Consider the following 9,237-nt stretch of genomic DNA (forward strand, 5'->3'; position numbering starts at 1 on the left):
ACAGCTTTGGCTTCAGGAGAGGTCTGGGCACAGCGCCCTCTCGCCGGATGCTGCCACGAGCGGAAGTACGACCGCACGCAGGCGACGCGGGGGGAGTGGAGGGTGGGGGAGGTCGAGTGCATCCTAAAACAGGCCTTCACAAATGCATATACATGTGCATACGTTAACACACATGCACACGCACATGCATTTGTATCTCCCCTCCACTCACTTACTCACTCACTCTCTAACTCACTCACTTACTCACTTACTCACTCACTCACTTACTCACTCACACGCACGCACGCACGCACGCACGCACGCACGCACGCACGCACGCACACACACACACACACACACACACACACACACACACACACACACACACACACACACACACACACACACACACCACACACACACTTTCATCATCTCTTTCTCATCAGTCTATATCCATCGATCTATGTCCCCCTCGGCACACGAAGCCACACACATATGCAAATAAACAAGCAAGAACACACCCAATGAAAAACAATAACGAAATTATCTAGATGAGTATCTCCTCGATGCACACGTCGGCGACTGTCAGCACAGGGCGGCAGGGGGTCAGCAGATCTCACAGGGGCTGCAACCGATGACACTTTTCACTACTTCTTTCTTTGAGGGGGTTATAAAGTCCTTCTTTCTTTGACTAGGATGAAAGGTGCTGACGAGAGGTTAGATCAGCATCCAGGAGGAAGTTCCGAGAGTGCTGATGCTAAAGAACCATCGAAGACGTTAAATAAGCGGCTTATTGTCAGTGATACATCTTTGTTAAAGGAAAATGTCAGTCACAGAGCAGCAGACAACGTCGGTGAAAGGGTGAGGTTTGATGGTATCAGGTATCAGGCAAGATGTGTGTGTGTGTGAGTGTGTGTCAAAATCATTCAACAGCCATTTGTTCCACTGCAGGACATAGGCCTCTCTCAGTTCATAATTTTGAGGTTATATATATATATATATATATATATATATATATATATATATATATATATATATATATTATATATTATGTGTGTGTGTGTGTGTGTGTGTGTGTGTGTGTGTGTGTGTGTGTGTGTGTCTGTATAAGTAGCGGATATAAATGTCTGTCTAATGTGGAATTCCTGGTGCTTGTGGCCCCATATAATCTCGAAATATTGATGATAGAGATGGGAACAGACAGCAATGAGAGGAGTAAATGGGAAAAGGGGAGGAGAGAAGGGGGAGAAGGCATAAAGAAAGGGAGAAGGAGGTGAGTGTGCAGTGGGAAGGTGTTAAAGGTGGGCGAGGGGGGGGTGAGGGGCGAAGGAGGTTTACATAAAGGCAATTTGAGGGTCACAGACGAGTGGCAGCCAGTCGGGCGTGAGAGGCAGGGATCGGACCTTTTCATCGGACCTTTTATAACGTGATTTGCGATGATGATGTATGTTTAACTGATTTTTTTTTGGGGGGCGGGGGTTATGAGTTTCCTTTTTCTTTCTTTCTTTCCTTGGTGTTCTATATTACTCGTGATCTTTTTTTCGTTCTTGAGTGTGTGACAAGATGGGTTAATATTTTCGAACATGACTTGCATTTTGGTGCAGCTTGGATCCTTTCCTTTCTCTGGATTATTTTCCTTTCATATATTTGTTTTTTACAAATTATGAAAACAATTTTGCAATGGTATACTGTCCCTGTACACGTCTTATCATTTTTGTTTTGCTGTAGGAAATTAATATATTTCATCACAAGTCGCGATGATGTTAGAAAAAAATATATGATGCCTATTTTCAAGTGTTTATCTCTCCTTGGTCTTGTTTCTCGCCCTTGCTTATATATAACCTATTCTAATCCATGGAACTAATGCGTTTCTTACCTACGTTTACAGTTCCATGTTACAATATCTCTTTCCCTTTCCATAGATATCTTACCTTTGTTTATGTTTACCCCATGTTAAATCAGGAGACGAATTCGCTTCTTTATATTTACATTTGTAATGAGGCCGCGGTGGCCGAGTGGTTAGAGCATCGGAGTTCGAGAGTTCGAGTCACCGGCCGGCGCGTTGTTCCCCTGGTAAGGAACTTTACGTCGACATGAGAATCCACAAGCCGATGGAGTGCCCCGTGCAGGTCCCAAGCCGGATGAGTGGGGAGTGTTGGCGGCAGGAAGGGCATCCGGCTGTAAAAACAAGCCAAGATTATGATACGGATCATTACCCTGAGGGGAGAAGCCCCCCCCCAAAACAAATGTAAATCTTTTGTTTCCTGACCCCCCCCCCCCCGTTCCTTCTAACGCATCTCGTTCCTCTTTATACATATCGAACTAAAATTAATCCTTTTCGCAAGTGCTCCTGGCCGAGACTCCCTACCCTCATATTCCAGTCTGCCCGGCCCGCTTATCGCAGAGCAGACTTCGCAGGGTCGCGCGGGAGAGAGACCGAGAGAGACAGGGGAAACACATTCTAGGTCAAGAATTTCGTCGAGTGAGAAGAGCCTCGTTCCCAGTCCTACCTACTAAAACGGCATCCTACTGCTCAAGAACAATAACATAGAATGTGTGAACTATTGTGATGTTCACATTTTATTTGACGTTACGGAAATATAAGAGCGATCTCCACCCGTTCTGCAGTGAGGCGAGAGAGCCTCCTGTGGGCGCGAGAGAGTGCAGCTGCGTTAAAGATAGTATCATTAAATATACCTCAGAATAGAAGTCATGTGTATGTGTGAGGGTGTATGTTTTGTGTGTGTTTGTTTGTAGGCGTGTGTACGCATAGGTGTGTGACGTCGGGCACAGTTAAAGGATGGGGGGGGGGATGCCATAGCTGAGGCACTTTGATGATTAAACTCCGGTGTTGGGTGAGGGAATGTGTACAGCCACGGATTCGGTGTACATGAGCGTACATGTGTGTGTTATATGCAGAATCGCTGATATAAAAATATTTGGTAGTTTTCGTATGGAGAAAATAGTCGAAAGGAATTCGGAATACGACGGAGACAAACACACATGCATAGAAATCCAGATAGATACACCACTCAACCAGTCCGCTACGCAAACACACGCGAAAAAATACCTAAACACGAACATTCTTTTTAGGCCGTCGCCATCGACACCATCACCGTTACGACGATCATCTTCATTACCACGCGAACAAATCTACACATGTATGATAAAATATTTACATTTTTAATTCCGCCCTCGAGGCCGTCGGGGCACGCGAGAACACCCTTGGTACGTCGTTACATGGGCGATGAGATCCACGAAGCCGCCATTTCAAACAAGTCTTCGTCACCGACCCGCTCTGTGTTTGGCTCCCCGCTTCGCTGGAGCCAGGGACGGGGTGAGGAGGGCAGGGCGGGGCAGGGGAGGAAGTAGGAGTGGGAGTGGGAGTGTGTGTTTGTGTGTGCGTGTGTGTGTGTTTTACTCAAGTGGATATAGTTTGTTTCTTCTCTCCCTCTTTCTTCCCGTCCCCTTTTTCCCTCCCCTCTCTCTCTCTCTCTCTCTCTCTCTCTCTCTCTCTCTCTCTCTCTCTCTCTCTCTCTCTCTCTCTCTCTCTCTCTCTCTCTCTCTCTCTCTCTCCCTCTCTCCCTCCCTCCCTCCCTCCCTCCCTCCCCCTACCTCCAATCCTCCCTCCTTCCCTGTCCTACTCCTTCCCTCTCTCTCTCAACCACAGCACAGGCAATATATGACGTAACATTCCCCTACATCACATCACAGGTAGTTGGGAATATGGTAATAAACCACCAAGAACAGGAAGTGGGGGAGGTGAGTTGAGATAATGTTAAGAGTGTTTGCGAGGAGGTGTGAGGCTGATGGATGAGGGTGAAGGTTACTTTATATGTAAGCTTGTGTGTGTGTGTGTGTGTGTATGTGTGCGTGCGTGCATGCGCGTTTGTTTGTGTGTATGTGTGTCATTACTCTCGTTCCTCTCCTCTTCCTGCTCCCCTTCTCTCTCTTCTTCTCCCTTCCCTTTCCCTCTTCTTTTCTTCTCCTCCCCGTCTCCCCTCTTATTTTCCTTACATTCCTTCTTTTCTCCCCTCTAGTCTTGCTCTCCCTTTCCCTTTCCCTCCCCACCCATCTCTCCTGTCTTCCTTTTCTCTCCTTTTCATCCCTCTTCTCTCCTCCCCTTCCCCTATCTTTTCCTCCTCTTCCCTCTTTTCCCTCTCCTTCCCTCTCTCCCCTTCCCATCCCTGTACCCTTCCCATCCTCTCACTTCCTTCCCCATCTCCCTATCTCCTCTCCCCCCCTACCTATCTCCTCACTCCTCCCCTCACTCATCCCCTCCCCTTCCTTCTCCCTTACCCATCCCTCCCCCTCCTCCTGCCCTCACCCATAGCTTCTCTCCTCCTCCTCCCCTCCTCTCCTCCCTCACTCCTCCCCTCCTCTCCTCTCCTCTCCCACTCCTCCCCTCCTCTCCTCTCCTCTCCCACTCTTCCCTCCTCTCCTCTCCTCTCCACTCTTCCCTCCTCTCCCACTCCTCCCTCTCTCCTCTCCCACTCCTCCCCTCCTCTCCTCCCTCACTCCTCCCCTCCTCTCCTCCCCCACTCCTCCCCCTCACTCCGACGCCAACCATCCCTAAGAGGACAAGCGACCGACACGTGGAAGGCCCCAGTGGAAGAGCGAACGACAGGGAAATGTGATGAAAAGAAGGAACAGAGTGGATGAGGAGCGAGAGGAATTCTGATGGAGGGTCGAGTAAGGTTGGGGTTGGGGGGCGGGGTTGGGGGCGGAGGGGGAGGGCAGAGGGGGTGGAGTTAAAGGAGAGGGAAAGAAGTATGCGACGAAGTGAAGGAGAGGAGAATGTGTCAATTGGCATAAAGATGTAAAAGGATGCCGCGCGAAGGAATGAGCAGTCGATGATTATACTATAAGTTGTAGTAGAATTGATCATGATGATAATGATAAGGACGAAGTTAAAGAAGCAACACTAGACACACCGATAATGGAGGACAGCGCCAAGCGGAAGTAACGAATAAATCTTTTTAATTGTGGTTCCTTCCATTCACCCTTTTTTATAATTTCTCGCTTGTTATTAAATCATCTGGCATCTCCCATCTCTTTTTTTTTTAAACTGGGCATGATGGATGGTGCGATTGCGTTGATGATAAGGCGGGAGATAGCCTGGCTCCTGCTGTCCCAGACAGCGGGAGAGGGAGGGGTGAAGGAGGGAAAGAGGGAGAGGGAGGGAGAAGGAGGGAAAGCGTGAGAGGGAGGGAGAAGGAGGGAAAGAGTGAGAGGGAGGGAGAAGGATAGGCGAGGAGGGAAAGAGGGAGAGGGAGGTAAAGGAGAGGCGAGGAGGGAAAAAGGAACCGGAGGGGAAAGGAGGGTGAGAAAAGCAAATTGAATGGGAATGGGAAGGAGGGAGGGGTAGAGCGATAGGGAGAGGGAGGGGTAAGGTAGATTCATTGGAAATGGGAAAGGAGGGAAATTTAAACGAGTGGGAGGAAGGGGAGGGAGGGAGAGAAAAGGTAGATTGAATGGGAAGGAGGGAACGGGGAAGAAGGAAGGAGGAGGAGAGGAAGAGAGAGAGTGTACGGGAATTGGAATGAGGAAGGAGGTGGAAAGAAGGAGGAAATTGCAGAGGGAAAGAAAAGCAGGTTGAATGGGAAGGAGGGAGGGTTAGGAGGGAAGAAGGGAAGAAGGAGAAAGGTAGAGAGAGAGGGAGGTAGAAGAGAAGAGGGGAAAGGTAGATCGAATAGGAATAGGGGAGAAAGAGGGAGGGTGAAGAAGGGCGGAGAAAGATATAGGGAAAGAAGGAGGGAGGAAAGGGGAGAAAGAAGGAGAAGGAGGAAGCGTAGAAGAGGAGGCAAAAGGTAATGATCGCGGGCGGGGCGGGACGGTTGAAAGATGGAGTGGAAAAGAGAGGAGAGAAAGCGAAGGAGAGACGTGGGATGTTCTGAAAGAAAAGGGAAGTCGAAGGAACTACGGAAGGAAAAGATGGCGGTAGAGAAGGAGATTCCGAAGAGAGAGAAGAAAGAAAAAAGAAAAAAAAAAATAGAAGAAAAAGAAGAAAAAAAGAAAGGAAAAATATATATGCATTTTATAATATATATTTATATGTATATATATACATATATATATATATATATATATATATATATATATATATATATATAAGAAGGGGAAAAATAAGGGAGTGTAAGAACAAGGAGGAAGAAGAGCGAGTGAAGGACAAGTAAACTAAATACAAAGGAAATGAATGACTTTGAGATGATGAATAAAACGAGAGCGACGGCAGAGATAGAATGAAAAGATGAAATAAAGAAAGTTTCTACTCTCTAGGTCTAGGTATCTATGGATCAGTTTGACTACCACCTTCTGTGTCTGTCTGGCTGCCCGTGGACTTGCGTATCTGTCAGTCTATCTGTCTGTGAACCACCCTCTATTTATCATGAAATATACATTTTTTTTCTCATCTCTCTGTGGTTGAAGTATTATTATTATTATTATTATTATTATTATTATTATTATTATTATTATTATTATTATTATATTTACACACACACACGCACACGCACACGCACACGCACACGCACACGCACACGCACACGCACACGCACACGCACACGCACACACACACACACACACACACACACACACACACACACACACACACACACACACACACACACACACATATATATATATATATATATATATATATATATATATATATATATATATATATATATGTATGTATATATATATGCATATATGACTGCCGCGATGCTCCAGTGGTTAGAACACTGGACTCTTGCCCTTGTGGTCCCGAATTAAATTCTCCGCCGCGGCAGTCGTAAAAATGCCTGCGCTCCGACTGCTGGCTCGAGCCCGATCTCACGGCGAGAAAGCGACATATCACCTTGACATAGGGGAAGTCACCGCCGTGGCACAGGTGTTAGCGCGCCGAACCGCGGTTGATTAGGGAGGGCATCCAATCAGGCAAGGGTGAGACTGCCAAATAACCTCTCAGTAGTAAATTGAGAGAGGCCTATGTCCTGCTGTGGAGTAAATGGCTGTTAGAAAGAAAAAATAAAGAGAAAGAGAGATAGAGAGAGAATATATATATATATAATATATATATATATATATATATATATATATATATATATATATATATATATATAGCATGTATATATATATACATGTATATATATATACATGTATATATATATATACATGTATATATATACATGTATATATATACATGTATATATATATACATGTATATATATATATATATATGTATATATATATGTATATATATATGTATATAGTGTGTGTGTGTGTGTGTGTGTGGTGAGAGAGAGAGAGAGAGAGAGAGAGAGAGAGAGAGAGAGAGAGAGAGAGAGAGAGAGAGAGAGAGAGAGAGAGAGAGAGAGAGAGGCGGCGTGTTCGTCTTTCCTCGGCGCAGGATTTGGAAGCCACTTCCATCTGGCAGGCAAGATGATGGACGTTACGGAGACGCTTAAAACAACCTTTTTATCGAGCAGTGTTGTTACGCTATAGCTGCCTCTTTCCTCCAGTTTGCATGCTGCGTTTATCTCTTTATCACTCGCTGTCGCACTTTTTCGCTTTCTCTTCCCCCTCTCTCTCTCTCTCTCTCTCTCTCTCTCTCTCTCTCTCTCTCTCTCTCTCTCTCTCTCTCTCTCTCTCTCTCTCTCCCCTCTTCTCTCTCTCTCTCCATCTCTTCCTCTCTCTCTTCTCTCTCTCTCCTCTTTCCTCTCTCTTTTTTCTCCTCTCTCTCTCTCTTTCTTTCTCTCTCTCTCTCTCTCTCTCTCTCCTCTCTCTCTTCTCCTCTCTCTCTCTCTCTCTCTCTCTCTCCTCTCTCTCCTCTCTCTTCTCTCTCTCCTCTCTCTTCTCTCTCTCTCTTTCTCTCTTCTCTCTCTCCTCTCTCTCTCTCTCTCTCTCTCTCTCTCTCTCTCTCTCTCTCTCTCTCTCTCTCTCTCTCTCGTGTGCTGTGTGGTGCAGCGGTAGCGATCTCGTCTAGCAATCTTGCTGACCTGCGTTCAAATCCCTCGCCGCCAGTGGATGGTGACCCCGGTCATTCCTTGCACACAGGGGATAATTTAGAGGCAAAATAAAACGGACAATATGTCACACCAAGAATATCCATTGTAACAAATGGAATCAAACTAAATTATTGTTTAATTACTCTCTTCCTCCCTCCTTCCCTCCCCCTCCCTTTCTCTATATCCCTCCTTCGTTCCCTCCATCTCTCTCCCTCTCCATCTCCCTCTCCCTCTCCCTCTATCTCTCTCTCTCTCTCTCTCTCTCTCTCTCTCTCTCTCTCTCTCTCTCTCTCTCTCCCTCTCTCTCCTTCTCTCCTTCTCTCATTCTCTCCTTCCTCCCATGTAGTGCAGGTCGCAGCACAATATATTTCACTCAGTCCTAAGCTCATGCAAATTCGAACTTGCAGCGAAAATGGGATTACACCACAGAGAAAAGAAAAATTGGCTATACATGCACGCACATACAGACAAGCATACATATTGCACATACGCCAACATACAAACACGTACACACGTTCACGCGAACATATATGAATGCGAGTGCGTGGGAGGTTCTGTAATTGTATCCATTTGTATCCAGCGCAGTAGACAATAGGTCTTGGAGGGTTCTGAAAAAGACTTCTGTGAAGACGACTGCGGTAACTTTGAAATGTTCTTAGATTATTGGAATGAAGGACGTAAACTGCCTTTCTGATGATATTGAGATTAGAAGAGACGGCGGGCTGGAGGAAAAGAAAGAGGGTTAGATTTAAGATAGAAAATAATGCAAACATACATAGAGAAAGAGGGGGGCGGACAAAAAAGTGAGAGACGGAAGGAGAAGGAGGGACAGAAATGAGAGAGAGAGGAGGGAAGAGAGAGAATGAGAAGGAAGGAGGAGAGTGAGAAACAGAGAGAGAGAAAATAAGGGGAAAAGAAAGAAAACAACAATGGGAGGAAGAAAAGGGCGAAACAGTCACGAAGATTAAAGGAAGAGTGGGAGAGACAGAGAGACGGTGCGAAAGAACAAACAGTAAGAAGGGAGATGAGTCAGAGACAGTGAGGGAAAGCTGGCAAAGGGAATAATAGAAGAAGAAGAAGAAAGAAAAGGAACAAAGAAAACAAGGGAAAAAGGAGGGACGAAATATTCCCCAAGATAAGCATGCAGGAAAGAGGGAAAACATGAAAGTAATCGCAGGCCCCGGAGCAACGCCAATGATCTTTTACCAGGCCATAACAGTAACACTAAGAACTTAAAGGGAAACAGAGG

The sequence above is a fragment of the Penaeus monodon genome, chromosome 6 (assembly GCF_015228065.2).
Source record: "Penaeus monodon isolate SGIC_2016 chromosome 6, NSTDA_Pmon_1, whole genome shotgun sequence".
Lineage (NCBI taxonomy): Eukaryota > Metazoa > Arthropoda > Malacostraca > Decapoda > Penaeidae > Penaeus > Penaeus monodon.